This window comes from Bos mutus, chromosome 15, assembly GCF_027580195.1.
Source record: "Bos mutus isolate GX-2022 chromosome 15, NWIPB_WYAK_1.1, whole genome shotgun sequence".
NCBI lineage: Eukaryota > Metazoa > Chordata > Mammalia > Artiodactyla > Bovidae > Bos > Bos mutus.
The window spans coordinates 4,475,653-4,487,954 of NC_091631.1; the positions used below are offsets into that span (position 1 = coordinate 4,475,653).

At 49.5% G+C, this 12,302-nt stretch overlaps 1 long non-coding RNA gene across 1 annotated transcript; it reads right to left on the reverse strand.

Annotated features, from left to right (window-relative positions):
- Positions 1-1,887: 1,887 nt before the first annotated feature.
- LOC138990936 (uncharacterized) lies at positions 1,888-10,716 on the reverse strand. The gene is made up of 4 exons (XR_011466970.1): positions 10,476-10,716; positions 8,803-8,953; positions 2,737-2,862; positions 1,888-2,237 (listed from the first exon to the last, which is right to left on the reverse strand). It is a non-coding gene; the product is annotated as an uncharacterized lncRNA (long non-coding RNA).
- Between the last annotated feature and the right edge of the window lie 1,586 nt (positions 10,717-12,302).

Genomic DNA, 12,302 nt, shown 5'->3' on the forward strand with positions numbered 1-12,302 from the left:
AGGGAATAAGATCCTGCAAGGTAAGGCTTCCCAGGAGGCTTAGTGGTAATGAATCCACCTGCCAACACAGGAGACTTGGGTTTGATACCTTGGTCTCGAAGATCCTCTGCTGTAAGAAATGACACCCTGCTCCAGTATTCTTGCCTGGAAAAAAAAAAACCATGGACAGAGGACGAGCCACAGTCCATGGGTTCAAAAAGAGTCAGACATGACTGAGTGACTGAGCATGCATGCCAGCTTCAAGGCTCAGCCAAAAAAAGTGATTGCTTGAAAAAGTCATGTACCCAGTACAACTATACTTTTGGTGACACAGTTGGTAAAGAATCCACCTGCCAATGCAGGACATGCAGAAGACTCAGGTTTGATCCCTGGGTCAGGAAGATCCCCTAGAGTAGGAAATGGCCCACTCCAGTGGGCCCACTCCAGTATTCTTGCCTGGAAAATTCCATGGACAGAGGAGCCTGGCAGGCTACAGTCCATGAGGTCCCAAAGAGTCTGACATGATCCTGTTAGTGGGTAGCAAACCCTGTTGCCTCCTGTCCACTAGTAAGAGGTGACTGTTCTTTAGTCGTTAAACCATATCCATCTCTTTGTGACCTCATGGACTATAGCCTGCAAAGCTCCTCTGTCCATGGAATTCTCCAAGCAAGAGTACTGAAGTGGGTAACCATCTCCTTCTCCAGGGGATCTCCATGACCCAGGGATCCAACTCACATCTCCTGCATTAGCAGGTGGATTCTTTACAACTGAGCCACCAGGAAAGCCCAAGAGGTGACTGACTAAAGGTGAAATCACTGGCCTCAGAAAAAAAAAAAACTATACCCTGTATGTGAATCAGCTCCATCTGAGAAGAACTATTGACACGCTCTCCCTCACCATTCTTGGATAGTTCAAAGAGGGAGGCAGGTTTAATGGAAGAACATAAGTAGAAATGCCTCAATACTTGCTCCCTAACTATGGAATAATGTGGCCTTGGGCAAATTGTCTCTTTGAACCTCAGTTTCTTTTTCTTTTTTTCTTTTTACTTTTTGGCTGCACTGCACAGCATGTCAGATCTTAGTTCCCTGACTAGGAATTGAACCCAAACCCTGCATTGGAAACATGGAGTCTTACCCACTGGACTGCCAAGGAAATCCCAAGCCTCAGCTTCTTTACCTGTAGAATGAAGATAGTAACCATTTGGGGGGTTTGCTGTGAGGGTGAAATGAATTAACTTACACAGCATGGCCGTCACAGGACTTGAACTTCCTACAAAGCCCAGAGCAGATACTGGCATCTGATTACCAAACTCAGTTCCCCTTCTTCCTGGTGACACAGCCACAGAACATCTCCCAGGCTCCCGTAGGTGCAGCCATATGATCAAGATCTGACAGTGGAATGTGAGACAAAGTATTCTGTGCCTGCCTCCTCCAGGCTCAGCCCATAAAACCTTCTATGTTTCCAGCCCCAGGGCAGCCTTGATCTCTTGGAACTGGCAAAATCTATGTATCTGGATCCCTGAATGACGACATGAAGTCCTTGCCGCCAACGAGGAACATCTGATTTGGACTTTATACATGCAAGATATCAAGCATTAGAGTGTTAACCAATGTGGTTTTCGGGTTTATCTTTTACAGCAGCTAGCATTGCGTGAATCAAAACTCAAGGCTAGGGGACTTCCCTGGGCAGTCCAGTGGCTAAGATTCTGCATTCCCAATGCAGGGGGCCCAGGTTCGATCCCTGGTCAGGGAACTAGATCCCACATGCTGCAACTAGGAGTTAGCAAGTTGCGACTGAAGATCCTGCATGCCGCAACTAACACCCAGCACCACCAAATAAATACATAAAACTTTTTTTTAAAAAAGCTCAGTGCTAAAGATGAAGCCGTTACTTAGAGGGAAAACCTACATAGGTTTGACTTAAACCACGGTGGCTTTTGAAACACCAAATAAGAAACAACACAACTGTTAGGGAGGACATTCAAATTTTCATATTGTACTCCATCAAACTTACGACACCTTTTTCAACATAATTTTAACGTCTCCGAAATAAGGCCGTTACCAAGTGTGTAGTAACGGGCGGCATCTCAAATCGCAAGCAGCCGGGAGATGGCGGTGATGTAGTGCGTGTGCACGAACTTGGTCACGGTTCCGCATCTTGTCATCCTTGTCCTTAAGCTTTGGGCAGCGTCAGCACCGCAGGTGTTGGTTTAATCTCTGCTGACAATGTCTTCAAAAAGACTTCATGCTGATTTGGCACTGAAATGAAAAGTTATTGTGTTTTTTAAAAAGCAAGGAAACAGAGCAGATTGATACACAATAAAAATCTGTGTCTAAATAAGACTTAAAAGAGCTCTTTCGATATGCACGAAATGGAAATTCTAAGTGATAAGAAAGCTTTATGCCATGATTTTGTATTCCTTAGAAATCCATTAGTAATGGTGTGGGTTATAATTGATGGGTGCTTTGGCTCAGATGGTAAAGAACCTGCCTGCAATGAAGAAGACCTGGGTTTGATCCCTAGGTCAGGAAGAACCCCTGGAGTAGAAAATGGCAACCCACTCCAGTATTCTGGCCTGGAGAATTCCATGGACAGAGGAGCCTGGCGGGCTACAGTCCACGGAGTCGCAAAGAGTCGGACGCAGCTGAGTGAATAACGCTTAGATTTGGTGAAATTGTCAGTACGTCACTAATCAGTGTTTTCAACCAAGGAAGGCATCCAGTGTAAATAGCTGGTGATAATAATATAGCAGCTTACCCTTGCCAAGAGCCAAACATGTGCCACGAAGCTCCGTGCTTTCCTCACATCATCTCCTTTAATCTTCATAACAACACGGTGAAGTGGCTACTATTATACATGATCGCAAGTCATCCTAAGTGCTGTCTGGGAAAGAAGCAGGATGCTCAGAGGTGGGGACATAATTCAGATTGGGTGGGGGTGGACAGCGGGGCCTCCCTGAGGAAACAGAGACTTGAAACACAGCACTAGGCAGCAGGTACTGAGTGTTTACCCGGCAGCAGGTATGATGCAAGTCTATTGTTTTGACACTTCCCTGGTGGGCCTGTGGTTAAGACTCTGTGCTCGCCCTGCAGGGGAGCCGGGTTCAATTCCTGCTCGAGGAATTAGATCCCACAGGCGGCAACTCAGAGTTCACATGTCGCAGCGAGAGATCCCGAGTGCCGCAAATGGAGAACTGGTACAGCCAAATAAATAAAAATAAATTAAAAAGAGAGTTTATTGGGTTAACTCCCTCAGTTCTCACAAAAGGCCAGAGAGTGTTACTTTCAGCTCCATTTCACAGATGAGGAAATCAAGGCAGGGATAGAGAAGTGAAGCGATTTGCTCGTAACTGCAGCTGTTGTTGCTTCAGTCTTTGTGACCCCATGGACTATAACCCACCACACTCCTGTGTCCATAGGATCTCCCAGGCGAGAACACAGAAGTGGGTTGCCATGCCCTCCTCCAGGGGATCTTCCCCATCCAGGGATCGAACCCACGTCTCTTATGTCTCCTGCATTGGCAGGCAGATTCTAAACCTGGGATTTGAACCCCCAGAGCAGTGTGGCTCCAGAGCCCCTGCATCTTACCACTTTCTTATCCTTTCTAGTGATTGAAACAAAGGAGTCATCTCCATTTTACCAAGAAGAGTGGCAGTAAGTGACCTGGTTACATGCACAAGCTTTGGAGCCAGGCTCCCTGAGTTCAAAGCCAGGCTTTACAACTGACTGGCAAGGCATCTGACCTTCCTAAGCCTCAATTTCTTCATTTGTTGTAAAGGTTTAATGAGTTAAGACACATACAGCACTTGGGTCGGAGCCAGAATATAGTCAGCCCTCAAAAAAACATTCCATAGGGATTCCCCTAGTAGTCCAGTGGCTGAGACTCCCAAGGCGGGGGCCCGGGTTCGATCCCTGGTCAGGGAACTAGATCCTGCATGCCGCAACAAAAGATCTCACGTGCCACAACTAAGAACAGCACAGACAATTTTTTAAATTACTTATTATCTTCATAAAATGCTCCCAATAACTCAGAGAACACTGAGCTTCAGAGGTTTAGCAATTTGTCAAAATCCACCCTTTTCAAGAAAGGAATCAGGATTCCAACCCAAGTTTCTTCACTCAGAAGCCCTTGCTCTCTGCGTTACCCCATGGACATGCCTAGCAAGAGTGAGTCAGCGATTCAGACCTTTATCCTGAAGGTTTCCAGGAAAGGAGGTTCCCACTCCCAGCGTGACGCTTTGTGTTAGTATCTCAGATCCCTCTCAATAGTAAGGCTCTCTTGCCAATCTGGATTTCGTCTGTTTCATTTTAAGGTCGTTTCCGTTTTGAGAAGGAGAGAAGGTGGAGACTCACCAGCTGGTTTCTTTCTTTTGCAGCTTTCATACAGGGTACCTCACATTTCCTCATCCACGGAGAGAAAGCAGGGAAGGTTTTAGACTCTGGCACGAAATAGGTGCTCAAAAGAAAAACGTGTTGTGTGGAGAACAGATGGGTGGTGTCAGAGGTGGGGGTGGGCGTGGGAGTCGGGGGCAGGGTGGGCAAAAATGGGGAAAGAAGACCAAAAGGCACAAACTTCCACTCTGAAAATAAATGTCACAGCAGGTAACGTGCAGCGTGTTGACTGCAGTTAATAATACTGTCGTAGGGACTTCCACGGGCTTCCCAGGTGCCTCTAGTGGTGAAGAACCCATCTGCCAGTGCAGGAGACATAAGAGACTCGGGTTCGATCCCTGGGTCAGGAAGATCCCCTGGAGGAGGGCATGGCAGTCCACTCCAGTATCCCTGCCTAGAGAAGCTCATGGACAGAGGAACCCAGTGGGCTACAGTCCACAGGGTCTCAAGAGTCAGACATGAAGGGACTTAGCACAGCACAGGGAATTCCCTGGTCGTCCAGAGATTAGGACTCAGCGCTGTCACTGCTGAGGTTCAATCCCTGATTGAGGAACTAAGACCTCACAAGCCAAATGAGGTGTAGCAAAATATATGTGTGTATGCTGCTAAGTCACTTCAGTCGTGTCCGACTCTGTGTGACCCCACAGATGGCAGCCCACCAGGCTCCCCTGTCCCTGGGATTCTCCAGGCAAGAACACTGGAGTGGGTTGCCATTTCCTTCTCCAATGCATGAAAGTGAAAAGTGAAAGTAAAGTCGCTCAGTCATGCCCGACTCCCAGCAACCCCATGGACTGCAGCCTACCAGGCTCCTCCGTCCATGCGATCTTCCAGGCAAGAGCACTGGAGTGGGTGCCATTGCCTTCTCCATATGCGTGTATATATATACACTAATGTGTTTTCTGAATAACAAATGAGTGAGACAAGAGACGCACATTCTCAAAGGTCCCTCCCGGATCACACAGACCCCGTGCACCCCACCCAGACCACTTTTCTCTCACACCCATTTCTTAACTCCAGTGTTTCTCAAACAAAGGCATTACAAAATAGTGCATTCTGGGCACACTGTGGAGCTCAGAATGGTATGTGGTGACACCCTGGGTTTCCCCATTCTTCATTCCTTTGGGCCAGTTTTGACCAAGAGGGTAGAGATAGAGGTGTGTGTGTGTGTGTGTGTGTGTGTGTGTGTGATGGGGAGGGGTGCTCAGGTTGAGGGTGGGCAGGAGAATGACATGTGACTGGAGCCCTTATTCACATCCTAACAGCCCATCGAGGTCGCAGGTGTTGCAGAAAGAGGAAGGTTGGGAGACCTGTTAAATATGTGCTATCAAGATGGAAGACCTGGGCCTTTGGTTACAAATAATAGAAACCCATCTCAACACACATAAGAAACAAAGAAGGGCATGTATTGTTCACATAACTTGGAATTCCAGGAGTGGTGCTGGTTTCAGGTGTGAATCAAGACATTCAAAAAAAGAGACTTTGACTTTTCTTCCTCTTCCTTGCCGCTCTGTTGCTCTTCTCTGTATGTTTGAGGCGCACTCACCTCGGAAGGCAGGCTTTCTCCAGACGATGGCTGCTGTCAACCCTCACCTGACATGCTCCCCCAGCTTGCAGGGCTCTCCAGCCATCATGACTGTATTTACGTTGAGGGCAGTGGGAAAGGCTGCCCCCAGGAGCCCTGGGGCAGGGCCTGTTTCCCTTTGTCAAAAAACCAGAAACTTTCTCAGAAGCCTCGGAGCAGACTTCCCTGCAGGTCTTATTGTCAATAGCTGTGTCACATGGATACCCTAGCTGCAAGGGAGTCTGGGAAAGTGGGAAATGGTGCTGTCTTTGGTTTAGACCCATGGTCTAAACCATGGGGCTGACCACGTGGTCACCCAGAAGAAAACTGGGGTTTCTTAAGCCAGGCAGGAAGGAGACTAGACTGGGTAGGTAACCCAATGATGTCCACTGCAAGGAGGTGTTGTGCTACTGCTGCTAAGTCGAGTCAGTCGTGTCCGACTCTGTGCGACCCCATAGATGGCAGCCCACCAGGCTCCCCTGTCCCTGGGATTCTCCAGGCAAGAACACTGGAGCGGGTTGCCATTTCCTTCTGCAATGCATGAAAGTGAAAAGTGACAGTGAAGTTGCTCAGTCGTGTCTGACTCTTAGCGGCCACATGGACTGCAGCCTGCCAGACTCCTCCGTCCATGGGATTCTCCAGGCAAGAGTACTGGAGTGGGGTGCCATTGCCTTCTCCAAGGTGTTGTGAGCCAACCTGAATAGATCTCATAAGATGCACAGAGAGGAGAAGTTTAGCAAAAAGCGGTGGAAATGCTAGCTAAACAGAAACAACTTCAGTGTACATCAGAATTGGGGAGGAAGGAGATGAAGGCCATGAGAAGAGGTGAATCAGGGGAGGTGGGCATGGCCAGAGTGGAGAGGATCAGCCAGCTGTGGACAGCACAGCACATTCCTGGAACACACAATTTTTTTTTTTTTTAAGATAATGCAACACCTTTTTTCTTTAAAAAAATTTTTTTTACCTATTTATTTTTGGCTCTGCTGGGTCTTCTTTGTTACATGGGCTTTTCTCTAGTTGCTGCAAATGGGGGTTACTCTCTCGTCACAGTACACAGGCTTCTCATTGCAGTGGCCCTGGGACACGTGGGCTTCAGCACCTGTGGCGGGTGGGCTCAGTAGTTGCGGTTCCTGGGCTCTGGAGCACAGGATGAGTAGTTGTGGTACACGGGCTTAGGTGCTCTGCAGCATGTGGAATCCTCCCCGACCAGAGATGGGACCTGCGTCTCCTGCTTTGGCAATTTGGATTCTTTATCACTGAGCCATCGGGGAAGCCCTACAATTCTTACCTAAGGAGATTCTGTAGAAGTTCAGCAGATACAGAGAATGCTTGGTGAACAAGGAGCCAGGGAGGGATGTCACCCCACAGGCAGTCTGAGTTCTTCCCACTGTGTTCAGTCTCCATTATCTGAGCTCCAAGGTCACCCTAAACTAAAGCAACAAGGATGCAACACCTCTGGGGCACCAAGGAGAAACGCCGTGGAAAATCTTCGGTGGTTCCCTGCCACCACGATCTCAAGCCCCTGGTCCCACTGGTCCTCTCCAGCTTCATCTGTCACTGTCCTCCTCTGTCCTTTGGTTTTGGCTGTGCCACGTAGCATGTGGGGTCTTTAGTTCCCCAACCAGGGACTGAACCCATGCCCCTTGTAGTGGAAACACAGAGTCTTAACCTGTGGCTCTCTGGGGAACCAAGCCCCTGCCTGTACTTTCCTGACACCAGGATTCCATTCCCACTGTCCTCCTGGACCTTTCTTGGGTAAGGCCTCGCTGAGGCTCTTTTCTATAAAACAGGAAGCACCTCCCTTGCTAGGTGGTGAGGGAACTATGAAGATGAGATAAACTATGGTAAGCGTTTCAAACCTACCAGTGCTCAGTCCGTGCTAGCTACTATTATTTGTCAGTCCCTGTTTTGAAATCTTGACAAACTTGATATACACCTTATAGTACTTATGGGTTCCTTCCTTGCCGTCTGCCTGCATGAATATGTCAAGAGGGTGAGCCTCGAGAGGCCCAGGGCAGTGTGGGTGGCTGCCCTCTGCATCTGGCTATCTGTAGCGGTGGGGCAAGCACACAGCTGTTCTTGAAGATGACAGCCAGCCGGTCTGACGAGAGGCAGAACGCGTCCATCCGGGACGTGCTGGAGGGTGCTGGGCTGGGCTGGGCCGAGGGTCAACCTCCAGGGCCCATCCCTCTCGCTGGCCACGGGGCCACACCGGCAAATGGAGCCCACGAGTCTGCAGCAGAGCTCTTAGGAAAGTCAGACGAATTTGCCCACTGACAATGTGTGGTTCAGGCATGCTGCCAGGAAGGTCTCCCCGGGAAGGCAGGAACCGACCAGTGTGAGGAGGGGAGGCCTGAGTGCCCCTCGCCTCCCTTCACAGCCCATCGGCAGTGACTCAGCAGGAAGCCAGCCAAGGCCCGAGTCACTCGCTCCCCTCCCACCACACCCAGGGTTTTCCTCCAGGGCTGGGAAGGCTGCTTATAGCTGGAGGTGTAAATCCTCCATACCTGGGTCTAATTTCTTCAGCTTAGCATTTACAGGCACAAGATCTCGAGTTAGGCCGCTTGGGTTAGAAGCCTGGTTCTACCTCTTATGAACCCACAGGAGCTTTCTTAGGCTCTCCCGCCACAGTCTGCCCATCTGCAAGTGGGAACAATGACAGCACCTCCCTCACGGAAGAGAAGTGACTCAGAGCCGGGCATGGTGTGCCCACGGGGCGCCTCTAACCCTCCGCCCTTGCTTTTTCCTGCCTAGGTCTTCGCTCCAAAGGCAGCTCCCACACTAAATCAAGATCTTCACTAAATATTCATTTTCTCAGTGCAGCCCACAACGGCCACCCCATCTAAGCCCTCCTCTTCCAATACTTCTTACCTTCTTTCCCAACTTTTCTCCATGGTGCTTATCGCCATCTAATACAATGATGTATCTTCTCTATTGTCTGTCTCCCTCCACCCACACTGGGATTCAAGTTCCATTTTTGTCTGTTTTCTTCGCTGCTGTATTCCCGAGACCTAGAAAAGTGCTAACACAGAGCAGCTCTCAATAAACATGTGGAACGAGTGGAAATAAATGCCAAATTATTCACTATTATTTATCACCAACTATCATTGTCATCAATGAAGATCACCAGTAAAGACTGGCATTATTCTCATTCCGATGAGAATGAGAGAAAAGCTCAAAGTTTAAAACTATACTAAATTCTGCAAATCTGCCTTTGGTTTCTTTCTACTTGAATTAATAGATTCTCAGAACTTAGAGACATCCACTGTTCGGGTGGAAAATTCTGTTAGCCACAGGGCTGGGCAGATAGCCGGTCATGTAAATACATAAATCTGATGTGGCCAATAAGGAGTGGTGAGAACCCCGGAAGCTGGGAATGGGATCCTCACCTAAAGGCATTTAAATTCAAATTTTAAAATAGCCTCTACTAACCAAACACAAAGATCCCCTGGAGAAGGAAATGGCAATCCACTCCAGTAGTTTTGCCTGCGAAATCCCATGGACAGAGGAGCCTGGCAAGGCTACAGTTCACGGGGTCACGAAGAGTCAGACACGACTGAGCAACTAACAACCAAACACATGTCTAAACTGCATTTCCCTGATTCCAGACTCTAACTGGAAATTTATCTCATCACCCACTAGATCATCCTGATCTCAAACTCTCCAAATATTGACATGACCCAGAGCACCTCCTTCTCCCACCTCCCTGACGTCAAGACTCCAGGTGGGCTGCACAAGTCTAACCGTCAGCTCCGATCTTTTTCTTTTTTAAACTGTATTTATTTATTTCTCTTTGGCTGCACAGGCTCTTCCGTGCTGCATGCAGGCTCTTCTCTGGTTGCTGTGAGTGAGGACTACCCTCTAGTGTGGTGTGCGGGCCTCTCCTCAAGGTGGTTTTTCTTGCTGCCGGCCAGGGGGCCCTAGGGCACTCAGGCTTCAGGAGCGGCAGCTTGGGGGCTCGAGAGTTTGGGCTCCCTAGTTGCAGCGCACAGGCTTAGAGGTTCTGAGGCACATGGGGTGGGATCTTCCCCGACCTGGGAACAGAACTAGCATCCCTTGCATTGGCAGGTGGATCCTTTTTTGTTTTGTTTTTGATCAGAGGATAATGGCTTTACAATGTTGTATTGGTTTCTGCCATCAACCATCAACGTGAATCAGCCACAGGTGTACATGTGTCCCCTCCCTCTGGACGCTCCCTCCCACCTCCCATCCCTTCCCACCCCTCTCGGTTGTCACAGAGCACCGGACTGTTGAGCTCCCTGTATTACACAGCAAGGTCCCCTTAGCCGTCCACTGTACCTACGGACATGTGCACATTATGGAAATGCACACATTTCCGTGCTGCTCTCTCAGTCCCTCCCACCCTCTCCTGCCCCCGCTGTGTCCAGAGGTCTGTCCTTTAGGTCTGAGTCTCTATTTGGCAGGTGGGTTCTTCACCAGCAGACCACCGGGGAAGTCCCCGCCAGTTCCAATCTTAGCTATCCTATTTTGAGCTGCTTTGCTGCCCTTTTAACTCTCCCAGAGTTCAGCTGGGGGCAACTCACCAGTAAATTCCCAAAGCCGAGCAGAGCTTCAGTGAATTAATGAATGACTGGATGACTCAAACCAGTCGCATGGGTCCGAGGCAGCTTCCTCGTCTCCATAATTCAGCCTGCAAAGACCTCCCACGGAGGCACCTAACCTGCCGTTGGGATCTCTCTCTGGGAAGACTTTCCCCCTCACTCCTTCTCCAGGGTAAAGGGTGGTTAAAAGACACAGATTCACATCGTGAAAGAGAACTCAATACTCTCCACTCCATCTGTGTAGAGACTGGGGCGACCCCACCTTCTCCCTGAGGACAGTGGGCGGGGACTTGCCTCGAATTTGTATAAAGCCCCATCCTGGTGAAATTCCCAGAGAGAGACTCCTCCCAAAGTTCAGGGCATTTACTCCTAGTAACGGAGACGGAGCCTCCCCTCCCCGGCCAGTCCCCCCACCCAACACCCCCCCAACCCTGTGGCATTTTCTTGTTAAAGTGGAAGAAGGAATTAAGCCCCTCTGTACACATACACATTCACATACCCAGTGTAAAACTGGGAAACGGAGCTTAGACAGACTAGAGTTCTGACCTTCACTGGCTATGTGACCTTGACGTTCCCTGAGCCTCTGCCTTCTCGTCTGTGAACCAGGAAGAAAACTCGGATGACCTGACTGGATGCGGGGAAAATGACACGTAAGCCTGCCTCCTCCCCCAAGCTTTAACCCACCCCCCACACTCTGACCAGACGTGAGTGGTCCTTCTCCCAGCTCCCCCCATGTACACTCCAGCCCCCTCCCACATATACACCCCAGCTCCCCAGCCCTGACGCAGACTCATTAACTGTTACAGCCATAGTGTTGGTCGCTCAGTCGTGTCTGACTCTTTGTGACCCCATGGACTGTAGCCCACCAGGCTCTTCTATCCGTGGAATTATCCAGGCAGAATACTAGAGTGGGTTGCCATTCTCTTCTCCAGAGGCTCTTCTTGACCCATTGATTGAACCCTGGTCTCCTGCATTACAAGGAGATTCTTTACTGTCTGAGCTACAGGGAAGTCCCCAAAGCTTTGGAGATCCTTGGCATGGGGGATAACCTGGGTAGAGCTACAAGAACTATTTATTTTGGAGGAAGAACAGGTCAGGCTTGGTGTCTGAAGTAAGAGCAGCAGCAGTCGTGCAGGCGTTCAGCCTTTGAGGCCCCGTGTCCCAGGCAAGAATACCGGAGTGGGTTGCCATTCCCTTCTCTAGGGGGTTTTCCTGACCCCGGGGTTGAACCTGGGTCTCCTGCATTGCAGGCAGACTCTTTACCATCTGAGCCACCCGGGAAACTGTTAGCTATTAACTATTACTGTTATTTAGGCTCAACCCGTGAATGAGAATGTGGAACCGAGACAACCAGCCCACAGTCAGCTGGCAGTGCCCGCCACCACCCTGCCTCTCAAAGCAAAGCACTTTGAAGAGCAGGTCCAATGTGACAGGTGCCAGTCTATGCATCATAAGAGAAAGCAAGGCTATCTTTGAGCATCAGCCCACCAGCTCCCTGCTACTCCCGGTTACTGGCCCCAGACCTCCACCCAGCCCGCCCATTCCTCTGTAGGCATCATTTCAGTAGAAGTCTTAAAGGATCACCGCTCTCCAGTCCTGACAGCTCTTCCTCTCTCTCTGTCATTGACACTACACCGTTTCGCCTCTAAGGCCTTAAGGGGCACGGAGAGAATTGAAAACATGTAGAAGTCCCAAGGCTGCCTTAGTCTATGAGCTTTGCCACTAAGCTGCCTTGTAAACCTCAGAGAAGTAACTTCTTTTCTCTAAACTGTTGGTTTCTGATCTGCAAAGACAGGAAACCAACATCCA